This window comes from Falco rusticolus, chromosome 12 (assembly GCF_015220075.1).
Source record: "Falco rusticolus isolate bFalRus1 chromosome 12, bFalRus1.pri, whole genome shotgun sequence".
NCBI lineage: Eukaryota > Metazoa > Chordata > Aves > Falconiformes > Falconidae > Falco > Falco rusticolus.
Genome location: NC_051198.1, coordinates 26,631,390 through 26,656,496, shown reverse-complemented (window position 1 = coordinate 26,656,496; position 25,107 = coordinate 26,631,390).

The window sequence follows — 25,107 nt, the reverse complement described above, 5'->3', positions numbered from 1 at the left end:
AGTAACACTGATAACACACTGATGGCTTTAGTTGTTGCTAAGTAGTGCTTACTCTAAATCAAAGACTCTTGAAGATTCCCATCCCTGCCAGTGAGCAGACGCACAAGCAGCCGGGAGGGAGCAGAGCCAGGACAGCTGACCCGAACTAGCCAGAGGGATATTCCACACCATAGAGCATCGCGCTCAGTGTATAAACTGGGGGGAGTTGGCCGGGGGCTGCTGACCACTGCACAGGGACGGGCTGGGCATCGGTCAGCGGGTGGTAAGCAGTGGTATTGTGCATCAGTTGTCTTTTTCTTTTTATTCCTCTGTGTCTCTCTCCCCTTTTCATTACAGTTGTTGTTATTATATTATTTTATTTCAATTACTGAATTGTTCTTACCTCAACCCACAAGTTTTACCTTTTTCCCTGATTCTCCTTCACATCCCACTGAGGACAGGGTGCGGAGCGAGCAAGCAGCTGTATGGTACTCAGTTGCCAGCTGGGGTTAAACCACAACAAACAAGAAAAAAAAAAAAAAAGGTGAGACAATTAATGGTAGGAAGTATGAGAAACGAACAAACATATCCCAGCTATAACCTCCTTTTTCCAAAGATGTGATGTTCTGGAATTCGTTCCCACAACTGTTCATCAGAAAGGAAAACCCCAGGCCCATGCACCCAGCCTCCCTTGTGGGATGGTGCAAAATACCAGGGTGAATCACTTGTTTTGTTGTAAGAGTGTTAGCAACTGCAGCCCTCCTGACAAAAATATGCAACGCTACTGAAAAGCAGGCCTTGAATTTCTCACTCTTTTCCTAGGGAGGATAGTCTTCAAGCTGCAAAATGAATGCATTCCAACAGCTCCTGTTGGAGGCATCTTGCAATTCTCAGTGTCAGCTTCTTTAATTTCAAGCTTTAATTGCTTTGTAACTCGTTTTTGTAATCTCTCTAGTTCCACATTGTCAAACATCCCTGGACCACCTTTTGTTGCAAATGGATTTGCACCCGCACAGGAAAGCCTGAGCCACTGGTGAGGACTGCCAACAGCTGGCATGTGCGCTGCGTGGCAGGAATGTGCGTGTGATTTAATACAAGTTAGGAAACGTCCACAAACCATTTACCTAGGTATGTCTACTACGCTCACTACCCAGATTTCTGAGAAAACTCACAGATTAATCACAGCCCTTCCTTATGTGTCTGAAGCCTGGACTGCACTTGTCCTGCCATAGGCACAACATTTTAAGAAGATTCCAGCTCAGCCTTCAGCTGTAGCAGCCAGCGCTGCCCTGACAGACCTCATGGCACAAGGGGAAATACAAGCTTGTGTGGAACAAGGAGAAATCCAGAACACACAGCACCTTTACAAGAATCCCTTGATACCCTTCAGGGACATGCCCAGCAAGAGGAAAATGCAGGCTGATGGTTAATACAGAGCTAATAGTATTTCACTCGGTTCTGTCTTTAAATTCTTTATCAGGAGTAATTTGGAATGTGACTTGATGGAGAACAGACTCGAGCTGGGAACAACAGAGCTTGGTTAGTTTAAATAATGAAGGGGTTTCTTCTTTTTTGTTCCTAAAACTCGAGACAGGCTTTAGAAAAGCCCATTCAGTTTTCTGCCCTCATTTTTATTTTTGTGCAATTCTAGCCCAGGTCCTGGCTGAAGATGGAAACAAATCACTTCACAGAAGAAGAGACTGGCTGCGAAAGATCTGTAGTGTGATTTGAAAGACCTGAAGAACCCAGAGAAGCAAAAGAACTACTAACAACAATGGCTGCAAGAAAATCATATCTGAAGCTAGCGGAAGTTTCCAGAAGAGAAAGAAGAAAGAGGAGCTGCTTTGCTACAGAGGGCACTGTCCCTGCCAACCCACTCCCTGTTCATATTGTAGATGTAGGGACTAAATTAAAGAATGGTACGAGAAACCAATAACCTGAAATAAAGGAGACAAATTCAACTTTTAAAGAACCTTGTGCAAATTACCCTCTTCACGCCTCACTTCTTCACCTTCTTCATGGGAAGACTAGCACAAGCCCTCTCTCCTAAGGGTGCTGTAATTGTAAATGCATTAAAATTGAGAGACATTTAAATACCATGCATATGGAGCATTGTAAACACAGAAGACGGAGAAGGGCTTAACTTTTTTTAATTGCTCCCCTCTTAAGAGGGGAATCCACAGGCCTGTCCTATGGCCCTGGAAGTACACTGGCATTTGTTTTTACACCCAGAAGAACTTTCACTGAGGACAGACGTTATTTCAGTGTTTTGCTAAAACTGGAAAATCCTTCCTATTTAGCACGACTTCTGAAAAGAAAGTAACGTAGTTCACTAGAAAGTGGGAACCCACTCCCCCTGGGTGTTCTTCCTTTCGAGTATTTGCTCATACTTCTGCGGTCATTTTTGCTAACAGTGTCCTTTTCATCAGTGTTCTTCTCTGAAGAGACTCATTCATAATATTCTTATTTGGGTATACACACATTCGCCCCCTTGACACTTCAGAAATCCGCAGCTCCATTCATACCCCAGCACACACATCAGAAGGCTGTTTAAAAAGCCCCAGGAAGTTTGCTCAGACATGCTATTTTAGGATACTTGGACTGGGTCTTGGAATTTTACAATATTTAGAGGATTTGGCACTGTGACTATTTCCACACCAAGACATGTGTGCTGTCAGAACATGTACCGTACACCTCATGAGAGAAGAATAAGCTATCTGCAAGCTAAGAGATAAAGAGAAAGGCCTATAAAATGCTGGCGAGTAGCTGTAGTAAACAATTTGGGGAAGGCCGACCCGCTCTGCCAACAGCCCGATCCTGAAGAGAGAGGGGCAGGCCAGGCTGCAGCTGGTCATCGCGACGTACGTGGTGGGGACCCATCCGCTGCTCCGCTGCCTGTTCTGCACCCTGCGAGGAGGAAGGGCCAGCGCATACAGAAAATGTTAGCCTGTCTGAGGATGGGTTGCAACATAATTTGTTGTTAGCTGAAGGGAAAGAACTAGATCTTATTCGCGTTACAGCGCTACAAAGCACATAGCTACAAAGCCTGATGCTTCCTCTGCACAACTCCACTACATCAGCATACGTGTTATGGTCTTAAAATCACCAGAAGATCAAAGGGCTGCCCAGTCACAAGAAGCCCGAGGAAGAAGAACAAGTAAGATGCCACAGTTTTCTACGTGGCTCCAACATACTTGCTGGCAGCTGCCAAAGGCACCAGAGAGGCACCTTTTTAGCAGAGGTGCCCAGGGACAGTCCATCCTGATGATACTATAGTGGTTGCGAGATTTAGGAAGCTACTTAAATTAAAATTCTAAACAGTAGAATGAAGAGGTGGCAGTGGCCACTCAACCAGCTTTAACCTTCTTGTTCAACAGGCAACCCGGGATACCTGCTCGGACACCACCAACTGACTTAAGGGAGCAGCACCAGGGCCACTGTCCTTAGGAAACAATTATTTCTGCCACTCAGTTACTCTCCACAGACTCCTTGCAGGGTCCAAGGTTTAGGAAGGATCCCATGACGCACCTCAGGTTTGCATATACTCATTATTTGCAAGCCCTTAGGAAAGAGGCCTGGCCCTGTAACTTAGGGACCTATCAGGAATGTCTGCAGAAAAATATTTTACAAGTAGGTAGCTGCAAGTAACCACTATGGCTGGGCTGTTCTGCCTTCCCAATTTTCAGAGAAAGGTGGTATTTCTTATGTGTCTCTTATCCCGTGGCAGCAGGCTGTTTATCAAGAAATCGGCCCATACTTCACATCCATGAGACACAGCAAGGGGCGATGAAATCCACCACACAGACCTACATCTTGCAGAAGCACAACAGCAGCTCTTCTCAGCAAAGCTCACCCTTCCTTCTGCCATGCTGTAGCTTCTGCTGCTTCCCAGATGACCTCAGAATACAGAGTTTTAAACTTAATAACTTACTGCTCTCTGACCTCGGCTTTACCCCTTTGAAGGAGGAAGCTTAGCAGGAGACACCCTGGAGGAACACAGCTTGTACTTCACATATAGAAGCAGCAGCTTTTCTTTCAGTGACCCTTTGGTAGCCCTTACACTCAGGTTGGAGATCTCTCCATATCCTGTTGACTCTATTTCATTGGCATGACAAAGCAGCACATCCTGCCTGAACCTATGAACCTTTGGCCAGACCCTCATCTTTAGAGCTCCAGGATACATGCATTAATAATGCCTGATGAGCTATCACTATGTGCTCGATGCCTTAGTCACCAAAATTCAGCTTTGCAAAATATCATTCTGTTCTCCTGGGATGTGTATCTGCAGCCAGAATCATCACTAAAAGCTGCTATGCCACCAAAACACCATCCACAGCAAAACCGGCAGAGATTTTGGACAGAAGCTGTTGGCTTTATTCTGACTTCCTGCAAAGGCTAGAGATGTATCAAGCCTCGGTTTTCAAAGTAGCATCTGGGATCAATGCAAAGCTTTGTCACAAGTGGCTCAAGGTGCAAGACTCAGGCTCGCCTCCCACAGAGAGCCAGCAGCTGCATAGATTTTTGACAGACTGGTAACTGTTTATGCAGTAGCAAATATTTTCATGCTCCATCTATTTATACTTCCATGTCACTTCAGAATTATTTATATTTTTGAAAAAATCCAAGATACCAAGAAGGCTATATAATTCTGTGTGTTACTTCACAGTGTGACAGAGAAAACATGACCTAGGAGGGTAAGAGTCTGAGAAGTGAGATGTGAGATGTGATTGCTTTAGCAGGAAGGTTAATTAAATAAAATTTCTCAAGTTCTAATCCCTCCTGCTTAGCTCCCACTTGCCTTTTGTGACTACTCTGCATGTTTCTAACTACCCACTGAGAAGTCATTGAAGGGGATAATGGTTGCAGCCAGCCTGCCCTATATCCACTGACTTTGAGAAGGATGGGAAAAACATCTTTGAACAATTTTTTCTTCAATACTAATACACTTACTAGAAATAAACCTAACCAGTAAGATGGTCACTGATTAATGGGCATTTTTGGCTTTGCGGAGTCATGAGATGAAAGCCTAAAAATTATCTAGATGGTTGTATGCTGGATGAACTGGGGAGGAGAAGTCTTACACAGTTATGTTGTGGTAAAAGGACTGGGAACCACAAGGCAGAAGAAAACAAAAGGGCTTGAAAATTAGAGAAAACTAGAGAAAAACAAAAAATGCATAGAAAAACAAATGGGCTTTTTACATTTTAAGCAATCTAAGATCTGACCCTGTTTCATCAATAGAAAGATACCCAGGGAGTTCCATAAATATTTTAGGTTTTTTAAAAAGGCATTTTTACTACATCTTGAGGAGATTAATCCCACAGCAAGAGTATAATCTTTGTTTTCCAAAATCTTAGCCCTTTTTGGGAAATTTTTAATACACTATTAGATCTTGATGGGGAGAATCAGATGATCTCAGTTCTGGACCAGCTTCTGGCTTACAGCATCCAAAATGATCAAGATTATTCTTCTGCAGATGTGGCCTTAAGTATTTCTAAAATATGCAGCTGTCTATGAATTCCACATCTGAAAAGGAAAAGTTAGAGAAAGGGACCACCATGGTGACTTGGCGCTCTCAGATCTCCCCTGCAAAATATATGTGTCTATCCCTTCCCAAAATACATCACAATTTTCTGATGTGGGCTAGAAATCTGCCCTCCAATTCTCAGGAAATTATTTTATAGCATTGTAGTATCTAATGATTCAGGAACTGCAAAGCCTCTTCAAGAAACAGAAGGGGCTGCTGGACTCAGGTTACAAGCAAATAGCATGACCCCTGGACAGAAGACGAATGTGGGGATGAGAAAACAAAGATGCAAGGATTGCTGTTGATAAGGCACAATCTCTGTGTTTTCCCTGTGGCAACCACACACTTCCACAGTCATAACAAGAATTCATATGGTTACAAAGCTTATCAATACGCATTTTAAGTAATTCCCAGTTTTTGACTCCAGGAACTTCAAAAGGTGCCTCAGCAGATAGGTACTTCTGTCTCATCAGTGAATCAGAGTATCAATCACACAGGAAAATCAGCCACCCAGGAACTACTCTCAGCAGGAGTCACGAGCAACATCTGCCCTGGTACATTGCCTTCTCCATTACCCTTCTGAAATCAGATTTGACTTTGTGAAAAGGAGTGTGCAGGTACCCTTGTCAGCTCCAGAGGCATGAGACTGGAATGGCACTTTAATGACCCACTTAAAAGTAATGAAACAGCCATTTATCCTAATTGAAGGAACACTAATTATATCAGAAAGTGGTGCACTCTTAGATGGCAGAGTGCAAATGCTATCTAATCAAACTTAATGAATAGGTAAAGTATCCCAACAGAGCATCTGTGCATCACTCACACATTCCTGCAAACAGAAAAATTAGCCTGTAGGGAACTGATCTGAAAATGGAGGCTTTAAAATGGAAGGTTAATTACGGTAGTTGAATACACATGCTTCACCTAAAAACAAGTTCACACCATGAGCCTGGAGGGACATTTTCCTTTTGAAAGAAATGAAGGTGGTTGAAGGGTGGCTGGAACGTGGGGGAACACCCCATGTGGAGGGGCTGTGGTGCTTACTGGGAACATGTGAGGGACTCCCAGTCTTCATTCATGGCATAGAAGGAGGATGTTCAAGACAGCCTTTGAGTAAAGCCTCCACTGATGCTCAGCGCTGCTGCTAAGCCACAAGGGTAAATCTTACGCTGAAATGTCTTTGTTTTGTCTCTAATTGGCTCCCAGCGAGCAGAAGAGAGAGGCTTTTGGCACTGCTGCTGGGAGGGAAAGGTCAGTTCCAGTATCTTCCCAGCCAGGCAGCCTGGAGCGCAGCAGAAGCCAAGCGTACAGCTCTGGGCTGGCACAAAGCGGCTCACATCCTTCAGCCTCAGCCCGTAAGGACAGCAATGGGGCTGCCTGTGCCAGGCTCTGAAGGAGAACTCATTTGTACTGCATTAGCCAGGAGAAGGGTGGTTGGGACGCAAAGGCTGGGAAGGGACATGAAACGAGGATCAGTGCAAGGTCCTGGGGAGCACATCGGAACCCAGCACTCCTGGAAGAGGAGATTATTATTACAGGGGGAGTGTAGGGGTCTTGCCTTCACATGGATATACTAATGCACTTGTATGAAAGAGAGCTGGGCTTTCTATGAGTTGTTCACTGATCAGATCCCAGCAGCTATGAAAAAAGAACAAAAACTTTACCAACTCTTTAAAAAAAACCCTAACGAGGAATAGCAGTGAATTGACAAAATTGAAACCTCTGCCAATGAAAAAAAGCCATCAAAACTTGCTCCTGTGAGCAAGGTACAACATTAAAGTCAGAAAACATTTACCCTCAAGCCACATTAGTCAGAGCCTTAAAATATTAGCAGAATTGGCTGCATGGAAGCCATGTGAACAGCGCTAGTTTTATGTACTGAAGATGCCAAGTAAACACACAAGTCTTGACCAAACAAGTACTGCACTGACAGCTCAGCTTAAAAAAGAAAAAAAAAAAAAAAAAGCCATGAGGGATGTCATAAAACTCCAAGCAAAATGTGCTGCCAGCCAAAAAACCAAAACAAACCTCAGCAACTCGGGATAAAAAGACATTCACAGTCTCTGAATGCTTACTGAGATTAGACATAAAAGCTTCTTCAACTTATCTTGAGTTGTACTTTCCTCTTAATGTCAAAGGGTACCCTGCCGCATAGGGAGATGTTTATACCCTCTCATGGGAAGCCAAAGGCTTCAGATAAGGGAGTGTCTTCGGAAGAAGAGAGCTTTAAAGGCTCGGGAAGATAGCCTTTATTATCAGCCAACCCTCTATTAGGTTGGTGAGATTCCTGTTTGATTTGGCTGCAGTCTCTAGCCTCAAGTTCCTGCCCTAGCTTTTAAAATAGAACAAGATTTTCAGCTGCCCTGCAGCTGAAAAAGGGCAAAGGGTGGAACATGTAAATAGCAATTAAAGCAAAAATCTTGTTTTTAGAAAACCCTCCCCTAAAAGATACTCTGTGCTCTTCCCCAGTGGCCAAGGCTGGCAGGCTGACAAAGCCAAACATGCCACACAAACCAGTTCAAGTTAAATCTAACTTGCCCTGCTATGTCAAACTGTGGACGACAAAACCATCCTGACATCACCCTTCCGTGCTCTCACGATTAGAGGCAATTCGGTCAAAAGGACAGACTTCTGGATGGGCTTCACGAGGCTGGGGGCTATCCTGGCTCCCCCACCGGTCTGCTAGATAATTACCTTGGGACATCTCTGTTCCTTTACCTTTCTGAAGTATTTTTGAGACCTATTAATATGAAGTTCTGGATTAGGTATTAATATATATTCTTACTATCAGTACTTTTTGTTCCATATAGGTTGGTAAGACTACATAGAGAACTAAAGCAGCTAAGCAAACCGAAGTCAGTTTGGGGAATAAGAACCCTGCACATCTTCCCATACACCACAGAGCAGCCCTGTTAAAGGCTTGTGCTTCACAGCAGCTGAGCGTGCTTAGCTCCCATCTACCATTCATGTTTTGTGACCTTACTTCATCTGTTTCTCAGTTTTTCACTGCACTGTTATAAATCATGACTTCCTTGTCTCTCAGCATTTCAATCAATATATAAAATGTCAGATCAGATAACTGGTACTCTCTCAATGCACACTAATGTAATTTCATAAAGTGATTTCATTTTTCAGAGAAAGAATCAGAGAAGCTATTATTGGAACAGGAAGAACTTGGTAATCGATCAAGGACACTTTAAAGGCAAGATTCTTTGAGTTTTGAGTACTGTAATTGGCTTTGGATTATGCATGAGTGGCTTCTGTGACTTGCACTCCATTTGCACATGCTACAAACCAAAGCTATTTCCAAAAGCTAAGCACATATACAACTGACCTAGGACAAAGTGGATTCACGGGATGGTTAAGTGCCAGTACCTTGGGAGATCAGTTAAGTCATGCAAGTTTTTCAGCATCTATAATTTCTTTTTATATAGCATTAGTATCATGTGGAAGAAGTCACACTCCAGCCCATTGGTTTCTACCTCATTTCCAAACAATGTCTGACATACGGGATGAATCTAAGCTAACATGTATCTCCAAGCATGACAACACTGTATAGAGATCTTGATGAGCTGCAAGGTGCAAGATACAAAAGAGAATCAACTACGGAATTGTGGGCAATAATTAAAGGATTCATGCAGGGGAAAAAAAAAAAAAAACAAACCACTCCAAAACTCATGCTATTGGTTTGAATCTGTACTCCAACAGAACACAAATCCAAAGATGCAGTCAAGACCCAAGCTTAGTCCTGATGGCTCTGGAACCAGAACTGTGCAATGGCAAGACAAAGTTCTGCTCACATCTCTGCACGTTTCCTCTCCTTTCATTCATGGCCGTATCATCCCATCTGCGTTAGGAGATGATGAAATTTCTTCAGTTGGGATCCTTGGTAGGTTGGCTTCGGTAACTAAGTAGTCCCTTTCAGGAGCAGATTAGGAATGTCTGGATGAACCATTGACAATTAGTGCTACAGTTTCAGAGTAATTTGTAAACTTTTCTCGGTTCTCTGAATTATCAGCATTATCCTCTTCACTGCTCAGACTTGAGAGCACAGAGAAACTAAGTACTACAAGTCACTGGAAAAGCCAGGGTCTGGGCCAGAATCACAATCCTTATGTTTCTTGCTTTAATAACCACTTGGACCATCCAAAATCTTTTGAAAAAATAATCAAATCGTTTCATTTTTGTTCAACTTAGTCATTGATCTCAGTTTTTGCGCCAGGACTGGGTGGACACACTGAACACTTCAGTGGGGAATACAAGCAATCTTCTGTGATAGCAGTTTCACTTTAAAGTTTTGATGATCTGCTTCTTTGCCACTTGTAAAAGCTTTTGTTTCAAAGGGAGGGAGGTTTGGTTTAGATTAAAAAATTCATTGCATTGCACAGCTATTCTTATAATACTCCTAATTTCCAAGTACCTTTCCAAAGTAAAATATAATAAACAGATTTTTGTGTGAAACGTGGAAATAAGCAAAGAAGCAGAACTAGAGTATTACTGGGATAGATTAATTTGAGATTAGAAGAGAAGGAAATTGCAAATAGAAATTAAAGGCAGACAGCAAGGGAAATTGGCACAACACTGTATGAACATCTTGATGAGAATCAAAACTGCCCAAATACTGAAACCAGAGTGATCTCTGATTTTTTTAAGCACTGATTAAGGCTGTGGGGATGCCAACACTTGAAAGAAGATGTAATTTTTTGTAAGAGAAAACAAAGAAGGTGAAGGATTCTGGAGATCCAGACAACTCCACATAGAAAGTTCAGCAATACGGGAGAAAGACAGACATTTTTCTTCAAATCCTACGGTGCTAAAAATAGCAGGAATTCAGACTTCATTGGGGCCAGATTTCATCTGTGGTCTCTGTTTGCAGGGACTCACGTTGCCATGCCATTAGGCACACGTGGCAGAGCTGGAAGTCTGGGCAGATACTGATTTTAATCAGGTTACCTGAAAAAGTCCGCGTAGAAGGTGACTTTACCTTAAGGTGACAGAGGTAAAGCAGATTCCTTGGACACTGTTACACAGAAACAACTTAATGTTAGTGTGTGCCTTAGAGCAGTGAAGGTTATGTGGGCAATTTGACACAGGCATACCTGAAATTCTTCCAAAATTGGAGTGAAAAGACCAGCCTGTGATTTATACAAAGGGGAGACAGAGCTGCACAAAGGCCAGGGGCAGGAGAGAGATCAAAGTTCTTAAACAGAACAAGCTATCCTTATCAGATTGAAGTTGTTTTTTTTTTTTCCTCCATTTCAGGAAACATTTAAAATATTAATTTCCAGCAAAAAGCTTATTCTCAGAATCATCTTCCTAAAAAATGAAACCTGCATTAAAGAAGCTTCAGTTTTCTTGTATTTTTTTATTGGTGGATTTCCTTTATCGCTTTTCCTCTTCTTTCACTTTTTCAGTGGCTAAATAGTAAGATTTAGAGAAAAAGAGAAAATGTCAAGCAGCCACAAAGAAACCTGGACATCATCTGTACAAATGCTAGTGAAATATTTTGAATTAATAAGGTGTTCATGCTGTATGCTTTCAAAATTAAAACATTTTTAAAGAACATTTTCCCACCATTATTACTTCACAAGCCCTAGAATTACACCGAGTCTTACAAAGCATTTCTGACATTTCAGAATTTTCCAGACTGCTCTCAAATAAAACCACAGTAATAAGAGTTTAAACAATCAATAATCCTGGAGGTCTGAATCTCCGGATTCAGGTATCACTCGGCATCAGATTGAAAACAAAGAATGTAACATGGTTGTTTATTTCTTATTCTCTCTTTCCAGCTTCTCTTTTTCAAGACAACATTTACAGGACTACAGGGCACACTGTTCCTTATTCCTGCCTAGTGTCCTATGCTGAACGGCAAGCAGAATAAAACTAGCACTTGCTACTGCCAATCCACGGCCAGACACAGCTAAAGACAGTAATTTCCAAGGCTGATAAACAGGGTTTATTTCTTTAAATGGCTAAATTTCTTGTATTTCTTTGTTCCTTAAGAGTTTTCTAGTCCAGCCATGTTCTAAGGTTTCCACTTAAACCTCAGGCCTCCCAAACACTGAGATTGCTGACAACTCCACACTCATTCCAGGCCTGTGATTCTGTTAAATCTCTCCAGGCTGCTGGAAAGGCAAAGTAGAATAGCAGTCAGTCAGAAAGACACACTAATTTTCATCTCTCATGCAGCTGATATCTGAGAAGAACATCTCAGTGAGGCCCTAAGGGCAACAAGGACTTTGATTTACTCCAGAAGCTGCTTTCTTAGACAAGTTGCTCTCCTGGCAAAATTTAGAACAAATTCTTGAACTATAAAGGCCTGGGGAAGGTTTTGACTTCCCGCCTCACTCAAACAAATAGTGTTCGCACTGTATTTTGTCTGATCCCGCCAGCCCACCAGCAACAACACTTAAAATTTCCTGATGGCATGTCACTATGTTCCAAGTTTAAAGCCTTCATTGTTTATAATATCAATAATTATTATACAAACACAGTATTGAAGAATTATTTCAAATCCTTATTGACTTCAGTACCAACAGGAAGAGGAAACGAGGGCAGGAAAAACCTGCAATTACTGTTATGCGTTCCCAGTAACATCAGTCACACCGCATCAGTACACTGTCTTCCTTGTTCTCCATCTCTCTTCAGCTCGGATATCCTCTGTCAGAGCCAGCTCAGAGAACAAAAGCTGGATTAGACACTTGTACGAATAAGAATAGTATCTAATATTACACTAGCTAATGGAGAACATTCAAAAAGATATCAATTGTCATGCTTGGAGGATATAAACTGATCACCAGCTGAGGTAAAGAAAAAATAGCCTCCCCACCCTCATCCACACAACAATTCAATGTAATTACGATGGGAACACAATGAGCATTTAAACCTTCTTTGAAACAGCCACAACTGGAAGCATGGGAGAGAAAACACTTGACCAGACAACTCGCCTCAAAAATTCCTGTAGCGGTACAAAAAATAGACAGGGTAGCAATCTGGACCAAGATAATAAAGGAATTTTGGCTTTCCTCTTGAAATGCTGGCAAATGAGCCACATATGGCTGTTTGCTGCAATTCATGCCAACACATTAATGAGCATCTGTTAAGGTACTACAGTTACTTCACAGCATATTGTCTGCATATCCACCAAGGACCCATATTACAGTTCTGCACACACTGTTTAATCCTAGTTTTCCCAGTCACTGGTCCTGCATGGTCAAACTGCCTGCCTTAAGTCTGGTAGTTCTTCCCAACTCAACTCTAACACATCAAAGTCCACTACTCAACAAGACAGTAGTACACACTCCCAGAGGCACAGGGACCACGCAGCTAGTCTGTCTACACATGCCCCTTTTATTCCCTCTTCAGTCAATACAAAATACACCTCTGAGCAGCTAGTTCTGTCCCTGCTTTATTTACCAGGCAGTAAAAGCTGCCAGCACTGTAGCTTTAACCCATCGTCTGAAAATTAGGCTTGGGGTTTTTATTTCATACATAATTTTTAATATGAATAATCATACAATCACAGTGGATATGTAATTTATTACATGGTGCCTTCTCCCGGAGCTGTGCAAATTCTGAATCAGGAGTAGCTATTATGTATATTAATTACCTGGCTCTTGCTAATTTTTGAATCTATTCCTCTCTGGTAATATCCTTGCCTTCCAGGGTTGACCTTATATTTACCTGTAAATCCTGGAACATCCACAAAAGGCTGCAGAAGCAATACAGAACTAAAAATGCTTGACAATGAGATGATCTGCCTTGTTTTGGCACTCTTTTCACTGTTGCCCTATCCATAACACTGCAGAAATGACGCAGATACCCTGTAATGCCTGGCAGTCTTCCTTCCCGAAGGTTAACATTCACTGGGGTAAACACCGTAGTAGAGAAAGGGCAGGTGGGAGAAGATTTAGGAGATTCACAATTGAAATACCGAAGTATAAAAAGGCTTTCTAAGGAAGCTCTGAAATGTATCCACAGAGAATTCTGGTTCTAGATTCAAATAATAACTTTTGACAGGTTTTCCCTTGTCAATCATCAAAAGAATAGGTAAGTCTGGGCTGTATGCCTGGTGTGGTCCTACAAGAATGCAGCAGCCACAGTCATACATAGATTAAAATCCAGCTTCTAATGTGGTTGAAGCTTGATCCATTTATTGATTTGAAAACTAGATCAGTGCCTTAAATAGGTATTGAAACTAAATGGGAAGCAGCAGACTACAGGCTTTAGATGCCCACTGTGGCCTCAAGCATAGAGAAGGCAGGCAGGCAATCGTATGCTGTCCCCACTGAAATCTCTGCATCATGCTCAAACCCAGCTTTAGATAAAACAGATCACAGTAACGCAGTCTGGAGGTGGCGAATGAATTGGCATAATGTGGCCAGATGCTGTGTAAGGGAAGAAAGGCCGAACTTTCTTAGAAAGCTGGAAGTCAAAGATTACATTTTTAGAGACTAATGTAAACCTGAGCTTCCTCAAGTAAAGTATGCTGATGTGTCTCAAAGCTTCAGCTGGCATAAACACTGTAAGAAGAAGGTGGGTTTTTCTTTTAACAGCCTCAAATTTTCATGACCAGATCTAACCTTTAAAGAAATCTGGGTTTATGCCTGCTTATTTATTTCATATTTTTATACACACACTTACATATATGTATACAATGTTAGAACTTTACCAGAAAAACTGTTTCTTACTGGAAATTACTCATTTCATTTCTTCTTACAGGAAAGGATGACTGTAAATTCCAGGGTCAGAGAGGGTTTGTTCAAAACCTAAATCAAATAATGGCTCCTACATGTAAGTACAGACATGTGCAAGAAAACTGCTGATCTGTAAGAACAAGGGTAGATCACCTGTATTTCCTAGCTTCTGTGTGTACATACTGGAAGACTCTGAACTGGAAATCCAGTATTTTAGTTTACAAAAAGCACACAAGACTTAAATTTTTTATTAATATGCATCTTGCAGACCAAAAAGTGCTGTCTGCTGTCACAGGCTAAAACCCATGCCTTCTCCTGTTAGAATCCACACAGACAAACAAATGGGAACAATAGATTAGTCAACTGAATTAAGCTTTCCCAAGCCAGCACACAGCTGACAGCAAGAAGATGATTTAAACAAGATTTAAAGCATCAGTACAGGGAAGACAAGAGACAACAGCTGGGCTCAGAGCACACTGGGCCCTGGGACTACCGTAACCATCGATTCTACCCTATCATGAACTAGGTAACCAGTCACCCAGAAAAGGGGGTGCTCTGTCCCTAAAAGGCAACTATTAAAGGCTATGGTATGGGATGACTTCCAACAGAAGTCAACATTGGTTTATGGCTTAATTTCCTATTGCAGACCACAGCACAGCGATAGATGTGGTAGCTCAAGTACTGAAGGCAGGATAAATAAGCCAGGCCAGAGCTTGTGCTGTTCCAGCTCAACTCCTTTGGTGGCTCAGGGGAGCTGGGCAAGTATCTCAGGTAAGGCTGTCAATCCCTTCCCTTGCCTGGTCAAACAAAAAGATTAAGATAAGTGAAGTAGCCCCTTTGCCAAGCTTGTTACCTCAAAGAGGAGAGAAATATTTCATCTGTTCCTGTGCTTGCCCAACTTTCCTGTGTTACTCCAGTTTCAGGTTTCAATTTGCTTTACGGTAGTGAACAGGAGAGAAAGAGACTATACTGCATTATTAGCCAAAACGACATTGCAACCACTGGAAACCTTCAGCAGGTGATGTTCCAAGTTAGATACAATTCACTGCTGCTAAAGTAGGATCTCAAGCTCTCTGGACAGTCACTGGGAAGAGACATAGGTGCTTCTGAATGGTTGCACCTGGGTTGGATGTCTGAAGAAGACAGTGGGAGTACATCTCAGATTGCCGTTAGGCAGTTAGTAGCTTCCTGTCCCACATTTAATTTGGGGGTTTTCTGCAGTGAGGGCAGAGGGATTTCAGGCAGGACACCACAGCCCAGGACGCTCACTATTCCTTAGTGGCAGCAGTCAGCTCTAGGTACTGGCACACCTATCGTCTGCTGCATCCATACCCAGGCAGGCTGGAGCTCTCAGATCTCACTTTACTGAACTAATTCAGCATATTGCAACATTTTGTAGCTGGGAGCCAAATTCTCTGTTCAGATCATCAATTACAGATCAGCCGCTGTCCTACAGAGAAGGGATGAAAGAGACTGAGTCTTTTTGACACAGTTCCAGTTTGTCTTCCCCATTTCCCCTTCCACTGTGGGAGAGACTACAGACTAGACTTGTGTCCAGTTTGATACACTGAGATACAACTTCAGAGCCTCTGAAGTAAAAACAAACCCATCTAGGAGCTGCAATAGCTTTGAGGAAATTTACATTCAGTCAGGCACACCTAAATGCAAAAACATGAAGGGGCTGTGGCTTCCTCACTGTCTGGGTTTCCTAAGGAAGGGTGGATCCATTTCCAGACAGCATGGACTTGGGTGGAGGAAAGGGGGACGACACTAGGAGCAACAACATCTGACATGAACCTTTGCTCTCCTAATCTTAAAATACAACAGCGTGAAACCAGAGCAAGTGTGAAAGCTGAAGACTCCAGCAGGGTTTCATGTCAATCAGGCTTTTCAGGCTAAAGTGCACAAAAAAACAGGAGTGAGAAGCAAATGTTAGATGTCAGGATGATTTCTGAGCTCTTGCATAGTCAGAAGACAAAACAGGTTTAAATCCGCAGCCCTTAGATTTACAGTCCACCTCAGAAGCTCATGCCGCCCCTGCCCCATTCCCAGTCCCCAGGTGGCAGAGTTGGTTACAATACAAACAATAGCTATCTCTGGGGCAAGGCCACTTCAATAAATGAATTGTGCCAGCTCTCCTTCACCGACAAGGCTCCAACAAGGCTGTATGCAAGCAGCAGGGGCTCTTTTCTCAGCAGGGCTTCTTTGCATGCAGCAGCAACTGCAGGGATTTGAGGAACACAAGCACTAGGAGGGAGCTGCTCTCGGTTGCCCAAAGGAGAGGGAATGACTTGCAGAGTAGCACAATGACAACAGACAAAAGGTAAATTTAGACTTAATATCAGAATGATAAATTGCTGAGAGTTCTTAGGACTGGAGACTAATCCTCAAGGATTGCATGGCCCAGTGCCCCGCTGCTGCACAGGCTACTACACCTGCTCTGCCACTTGCGTTCAATCACTCCCTTGTGGTTAGAGAGCTAGGCGAGATATAATAGTGGGTCTTATTCAAACTCTCTGCCTGGGAGCATACACTTAAAAAGCAGGCACACAATGGCATAATTGCAGCCCCTCCAAACTGCCTGGCCCCTTGCAGTATGATAACTTCTCATCTTTTAGGATGCACATTCAGACACTGCAAGGAAACCAGAGCTGAGCTGGAAAGAAGGTGGAGGTAGTCTTGAAAGGAGAGCTGTGGAAAAGGCAAGCTAGATGCGAGGCATGTGCATGCAGACTGGCTAGCAATGAACTATACTGGGCTTCTCTTTCACTATTATAGGTCGAGTTTTATCTTTTTTTTTTTCCTCCAGTTTTTTCAAGCAGTTTTAAAGCTAGCTGTAGGTACTTTGAGTCACCTATGCATCCAGGCCTAGCATTTCAGATTCGTTATTTTAAAGGCATTATGAAATAGAATCATGAAGTACTAAAACTGGTAAATGAAAATAGGGTTTATATATCCCTACTGTGCTGGACCATTTATAAAAACACTGAAGTAACGATAACATTAAACACCAGTTTATAATATTAGGAGTTTAAGACTGGGGCATATTATTCTAGATTTTATATATTTAAAATAAATATGAATTTAAACATAAAAGCATAGTGTTTCTTTGAAAGCACCAAACAAGAAACAGACCACACCACTTTTTACACTTAACCAGAGCAAAGTGAAAAAATTAAACAGCCAGTTTGAATATCAGTAACTTCTTAGCTATAAAAGCCCAAGCATGTATTTGGAATGCCAAAGAATTCAAGCACATATAATTTCAGCTACATGTACGCAGCATCCCATGGACTTCATTTGACTTTTGAATTTTGAAACATCTATGCTGGTCAGAGTTACCAGTTTCTGTATTCAGGGGACAAACTGAAGTACAGAATTCAACCTCCCTCCTCCATTACCCGTAACAAACCAGTATGCAGCAAAAGCCAAACTGGTGTACTCACGTTGTGCTTTTACTGATGGTCTCAGTTTTGAGCTGTTCACTCAGGAGACAGCTCAGTCTCCATCCCAAATCTGGAGTGGCCAAATTCACTGCACTGACGTACCTGTGAACCTGTATAATAGATGCCAAGTACAGTGTATCAAAGTTATAGCACTAAAACCTATTTGGATGTATTCAGTTACCGGTCATCTTGAAAAAGCACCACCAAGACCTGCTGCTCCACTTGGACATGCACAAGTCTGTGGGGCCGGACGGGATCCACCCGAGGGCACCGAGGGAGCTGGCGGAGTTGCTCGCCGAGCCGCTCTCCATCATGTGCCAGCAGCCCTGGCTCACCGGGGAGGGCCCCGCAGATGGAGGTTGGCCAGTGTGATGTCCCTCTACAAGGAGGGAGGAAAAAGGATCTTGGAAACGGCAGCCCTGGGCAGGAGCGGCTGGGAGCTGCCCGGTGGGAAAGGGCCGGAGGGGCTGGCTGGCGGCTGGCTGGGTGGGAGCCCCCGGGCGTGCCCGGGGGGCTGCGAAGGCCAGCAGCGCGTGGGTGGCTAGTGTCAGAGCCAGCGTGGCCAGCAGGCCCGGGGCAGCGGTCGTGCCCCCATGCCCGGCACCGGTGCGGCCGCCCCTCGAACGCTGGGCTCGGTGCTGGGCCCCTCACGGCCAGAGGGACGCTGAGGGGCTGGAGCGCGGCCAGAGCCGGGCAGGGGCTGGGGAAGGGGCTGGGGCACAATCCTGCGGGGAGCGGCGGGGGGAGCTGGGGGTGCTCAGCCTGGAGAGGAGGGGGCTCGGGGGGGCTGATGGCTCTCCACAGCTACCTGACACGAGAGGCTGTAGCGAGGCGGGGGTCAGTCTCTTCTCCCAGATAACAAGTGACAGGGCAAGGGGAAACAGGGGAGGTGTAGGTTAGATGTTAGGAAAAATTGCTTCACCAAAAAGGTGATCAAGCATTGGAACAGGCTGCCCAGGGAGGTGGTGGAGTCACCATCCCTGGAAGTGTTTCAAAGATGTGGCACTTGGGGACATGGTTTAGTGGGGGCTTGGCAGTGCCGGGTTAACAGTTGGCCTCAACGACTTAAAAGCCTGTGTCACCTAAAAGATCCCACAATTCCATAAATTATTGCACATTCACGGAATATGTCCTTTTCAAATACCACTGATTTTAAATGCACAGAAGCTTACAATTCCCTAATTAAACACCAATCTTTTAGATGCTACAGCTTGCAACTTTATCGCATGCTTATTACTCTGAGGTCATAAAAATTAATGTAGTCTCAAATATTGTGGTTTAAACACATTTTCAAGACATTTACTCCCTCTGTATCGTGTACAAGAGTATTTCAATGCAAATAAAGATTTGGAGTATGTCTCTCTCTCTCCTCCACACTCTGTCTTAACTAGGCTAATTGAAGGTTAGATATCTAAGTTATCCAGTGCACTATGTCTCAAATTCTTGTGTATGGGCTCGAGTACCTTGCAGTTAAAATATATTATTCCACGTTCACATTGCTTCTCAGCTGCAAATGATGAAAATGCCAGATTGAGTATATGATAGCTTTCATTATGACACCTTATTTTGGTAAGGTATCTTTCCCCAGTGCTGTTTCACATGCAAACTTCTCTGGAAAGTGATACCATCTAGAGATATCACAGGACAGCTTCTTGAATTCTCATTCAACAACAGCATGTTGTTCACCTGGGACATATTAAGCTAGGTCATTTAACAAGTCCTTATAGAACTGAGAAAGTAGCAGAGCTTATCTCCTGGCAAGCCACAGTAATCCCAGCATTTTTCAATTTTATGTTGTTTTGCTTAATGCTTCCTGAATTACTTCTTTTACGTTTCTTTATGTGAAGATAATGCTACACAAATGAAGGTGAGAGGAAGTCATTATCTGTCACTTATGTTACAAAATTCACAATGCTTGTCTTTATGAAGATTATACTCTTTCAGTGCTATGCCAAATAAAACACCTCCAAATCACACAAATACCTACTGGTACAAGTATTCAAACTAGTATCAGTGTAATACAGTACTCTCTATTTCTGCCCTGTTTAGTATTGTAATACAGCTGTGGAGTATCAAAAAGCTGACATACTATACTCCTCAAATGTAAATAAAGCCTCTCTGTTAAAGGATCAAAGAGATTATGCTACACAACTACACAATCTGTATTTCAAAAACCCAAGAAAAATGGCAATTAACAAAAGGAGAGGAAGGCCTGGTACATGCAGCTTTATGAATACATGAAATACAGGGAAAACTGGTTATCTTTAGTGTATATTAATGTCAAAATGAACTACATTTGGCACTTCACAGTTTCAGTACTACGTCAGGAAAGAAATCAAGCTGTTAGGGTATCTAAGAAAAGCCCAAAATTTTAGGGTCAGATGAGACAGAACCCTAAGGACACAGGATAGAAGAAAAAGCGAGTAAGGGTCTTGGAGAGCTTTACTGCTGTGACAGCCACAAGTTCAAGCTCTGCCAGAATGAAAAGGGTATACGCTAGGAAAAAGGTCTGATGTTCAGCCATGCCATGTCAGATCACTTGGAAAATATTTGGGACAAGACTATCATATACTATAAAATAAATATGTAAAGCAAAATTTAAAAACATAGATTTAAAAGTATATATTTAAACAGACTATTGTCGTTAGAAAAAGCGGAGAGTATCTCTGATCTCGTACTGCAGGATGCCTCCAACAGAACTCTCCACTCAAAAGCACAGCTAAACCCACCTTTCCGTGCTGTCAGCCTTTTCAGTACTGAGTTCAGGTGCCTTCAGTTGCCTATTTCTGTTCATTTTTACCACGACTGTAAGGACGTGGTAAATCCATGAGTTCTGCTTTTGCACGCGAACACCTCGCTCTGAAAATGGATTTGGGGCCAAACACTAACGCTTACTAGGAATTTTTATGAAAGCCAAGAACTCAGTAGTTGCAATACCTCTCTTTCTTAGAGCAACACAGCTCCAGTAACTCCAATTAATTTACTTTTGATTTATACTATTAAAGTGAGAGTTGAATTATTGTCCCAGCACACAACACACAGAAGGTTTTTTGAATTACAAAGTGAAGAACTCTGCTGGTGAGGGAAGGGGACAAGAGGCAGCTGATGCAGTTGTTGCCCCTCTGCTCCCCCCACGCTTCAGGTACCTGATGCTCCTCTGCCAGCTCCAGAACACTGCCGTTACAGCAAGGTGATTTCAGGTGACCTGCTACTAGGGTTGGGTGAGGGCAAACAATCTGAGATGCCACCTTGTCAGCCATCCCCAGCCCAGCTGTCCTCATGTATCCTTCATTTGTCCTGAAAGACTTCAAATATACGTAAATTCAGTAATAACGGCAGTACATCATCCATCTTAAAATTTAAACTATGATATTTCCTATTATTGAATAATATAAAAAAACACTGTATGCAGAAGACATGGCTTAAGTCAAATTTTTAAGGGTCTGACATTATTAAGTATATTTTAGTTGTACTGGTTTTAAAAGATCAGGACACTGTAATATAGGCAGCATTACTAAAGAGTCAGTCATTATTTATAGCCAAGTCACGGAGAAATGTGCTAGAATGGCTATTAAGATAAATTCACAGACAATTTCGATTAAGTCTATAAGGGCTTAAGAAAGTTTGTTTCGGCCTCACAACAAAGCCATCCATCTGCTAAGAGGATTTATTGCTGGAAGAGTTCAACTTCTAACAACTACCATCGTCGTGGCCAGCCCACAGCAAGTGTTATCCCTGCTGCTTTTAAGAAGACAAATCAGCACCAGTTTTAATTAACGGTTTGGGAACTAGACTCAACATACGTTATTAACTAACAGAATTTAAATAAAAGCAACAACCAGCTGCTCCTCTGGAATATGTCTATCCACTTGCAGGTAAAGGAACATTTATCAAAACCTAAAAAATGGAATCCAAACCCAAGACGGACATAGGAACTCTAATACATTTTAGGAATCAACTGAAAATTACTTGTCTCCAGGAAGCACCTGGGTCTATGGTCTATGCAACTTGTTGAAGTGGAGACCTTAGGAAAAAACACTCAGAATACAAGCTGCCAAGTAAAAGGAAACAGCAAAGTCAAGAGTCCTTGATGTGTAAGACTGCTTAGTATCCAGAAGTTGTAGCGCAGTAGTACCTAAACACTGCAGCCTAAGCTGTGCACGATCTATTTTACAGGCTCTCCAGACCTCAGAGACTTTATTTTGATAAACTGAGTGAACCAGTGAGATATACAGAGGCAGAACGACTGATGCCAGACTGATACCACATACAGAATAAATATTCAAAGAGTAACAACATTAAAAAGTGAGGGTAGTTCTGCAATAGTGACATGGGATCCAAATTCAGGAATCTGCGGAGATCTGTTATGAACGCGGAGAAGCTATTGCCTTTCTCCCAGCCTCTCCTACCTATACAGACTGAGCTGTTTTTGCAAAGGCAAGTGTTGTTTCACACCGTGGGAATACACAGTACTTAGTAGGATGGTGTCCCAACTCACCATCATAAATCAGATGCTAGATGTATATAGGCACTGCAGATACTATTGGCAGAAGTAAAATTTAATAATAGCTTGCCAGCACATGGAAAAAATTTAAGGTCCAATTCAATGAAGTCAGTGTGATTTTGGCCTGAATCACCCATCTGCTACCTACATTAAGTAGTAAAACGTTTTCTATATAAATAAAATACATTCAATTTTGATCACATTTGATGTTTCTTACAGTGCTAAAATTTTTGTCATTTGTCAACCTGTATTTTTAGAGCTTTCTTGGACTAACTGCCAGAACTCCATCTGGCAAAATTAGAGGTGTTCCTAATTCAAAGCATTTCAAAGTAATTCCCTCACATTAGTTAAAAAAGATGAAATTAATTGATTGCAGGTGATTGTAAAAAGATGGGATTTTAATTCTTTTAAAAAACACAAACAATGAAATACTGACTTAAAAAAGCCCTTTACATTACTATACCAGCTACCTACCCATCTACCAATACCTTGTATGAGGTAGCTGCATTCACAGTGATTATAAATTGAGCCTGGTGTCATATTTTAAAAAACTTATTGTAAATTACTGTGTGATTTTTTGTTAAACCAATCACTGTAATACCCACACTATAAATGTGATCGTAATGTGAAAAACCACAGACAAATAGGGTATCTAGTATGCTAAATATAATTTCTTTCTGCCAGGTGAGGTGAATTTGAGAGAGTTGGTCTCAGATGCGAGTCCCACTCCCAGGAAGATTCTGGTTTGTATTCTTTATTCCTGAAGAAAGTGTACTAGCATCTTCAGAGCCACCACCAGATCTACGTAAAGCCTCTCTCTCCACCCCTGGATAATCAGAGACGTCACTTCAAAGATTAACTGCATCTACAAGTTACAGTAAAGTCTTTCCTAGACTTTGAAAAGGCAGAAGGCACGTCTGTCATGTCCCAAGCTACACTTGTCATCACTACCAGAACAATTACCAAATATCTTGCCCAGTTTGGTGAATACCCCAGCACTGATTATCCATAGAAATAAAACTCTGCATCTTCTAAAGCCAGGACCACGTCACTTCATGGAGGAAGCGTGAGCCAGTGCCAGTGGCAAAGCCCTGACCCCAGGTGGGCAGCCTACAAGAGAAGCACCACACTTTGCCAGTGTGGCATGCACACATCCAAATTCACTACGCGATCCCAATGCCAGGGAGGACCTCAGTGACAGCACATCACTTAATGGAAATTAGAGTATTCTAGGCTCATCAGCTTCCCTTGGGACTTGGCAATCACTGGCAAGTCCTGGAGAGATGCCTCAGTAGGACGTAATGGTCCTTGTTAAGATTTCCCGGAGTGAGTGGACCAGGATCCCACCCCTCCGTGCTTGCTCCTAGTAACCTGTAAAAACTTAATTATTGATATTTCTTTTTTTCTCTCACGAGTTTTATGAGAAGAGAATAACGCATAGCCTCAGCAGCCTTCAAATGTCACTGGAACCAATACGTATTCTCTTCCGCTCTCCAGGAATGGATTTGAGAGTCTATTCATGAATTGACATAGATGCGGCACACATACACACATACAGTGCTACATACATAAGTATTAAACTTATCTGCTTCAATGACTGCTCCTTGTCCAGCTAAATGATTTGGAAAGAATAAAGCAGTTAGCAGGGAGGTAACAGCAAAGTCACAAAAGGCAAATACAACAGCAATACCGTTCGCTAGCCAAGTACATTAGCTCATTTAAATCTTTTCTAAGAGTACATTACATCACAACTCCTTATCTGCCCCATTTTTTTCATTGTATCAGCCTTCAAGAACGTATAAATCATAACAAAAATACAACATTAATCTCTACCGCTTACCTCACTGTCATAAAAGCAGTTATTAATATAAGCAGTCAAAAGGGTTCTCGTTATACAGAATGCAGTTATGGAAAACTGGCTTAGAAAAAAATCTCACTTTTGAGCTCATCAGCTCAAAACGTCCTATGTTCTGTAGATGCATTAGCTGGGGACCTCCCCTAAGGCCCATGTCTCAAAGGCACAGCTGTGAATGACAGCTGATGTGACAGGCACTACACAAGCATTACATACTGCTTTGGCAACGTCTGACTGCAGGTCAATTAAACTATCATAACTTTTTTTTTTATTATTTCAGGACAATTTATTGCTTAGCAAGTTACATACAGACCTCACAGAAACTGCACTCAAGCAGGTGCAGCGGTCAGGAAGAAAGCTAGACAACAGCAACAGCCCAGTTTATTTCTTATCCCTTTTAATTTCTTTAGATTGCCGGCACTGCAAGTCCTAGCTCTTTATAATTACCGGCCTCTATGGTGCACAGAAAATCATTGAATTGCTCTCATTACAAACATTTAGAAAGAATCTGGCTCTAAACTGAGTTATGAGTTTTAAAAGAACTGAGTTTTATATTATATCTAAGAAGCTACTCTTCTTAGACCACATAAAACTATTTTAACTTTTTCTATAGATTTCAACCTCTTATTCTATTTCAGTCACTTATATCCAGTCATATAAGCACCAACATCACTACTCCAGACAAACTAAAGTGGTTTGTTGTATGATACTAATCTTCTGCGTCCCCTTGACATGAACATTAGAACAGAAAAAGCCAGGCTTTTCCTCCAGTGATTCATAGCACACCAAGTACATGGTATCACAGCAGTCCACAAAAATCTATCTTGTGTTATCTGTGTGTAGTAAATCGGCATAACCAAACGATTACATGAAGAGAGATCTGTCATTAAGGTGCAGAGCAATTACGACATACTACACAGTTCCAGGTCTCAAATCCACCCTCTGTGAATGAGACCAGCAAGCATTCCCATGACCAAACCATAGCTGTCATTTGACTAAACCCTGTAGTCACACAAACACAATGTTTGAAATCCGATGTTTTGGTTACATGGTTTAGTTCAGTCTTTCTAACTACATCTTGGAACTCCTCTGGGTAA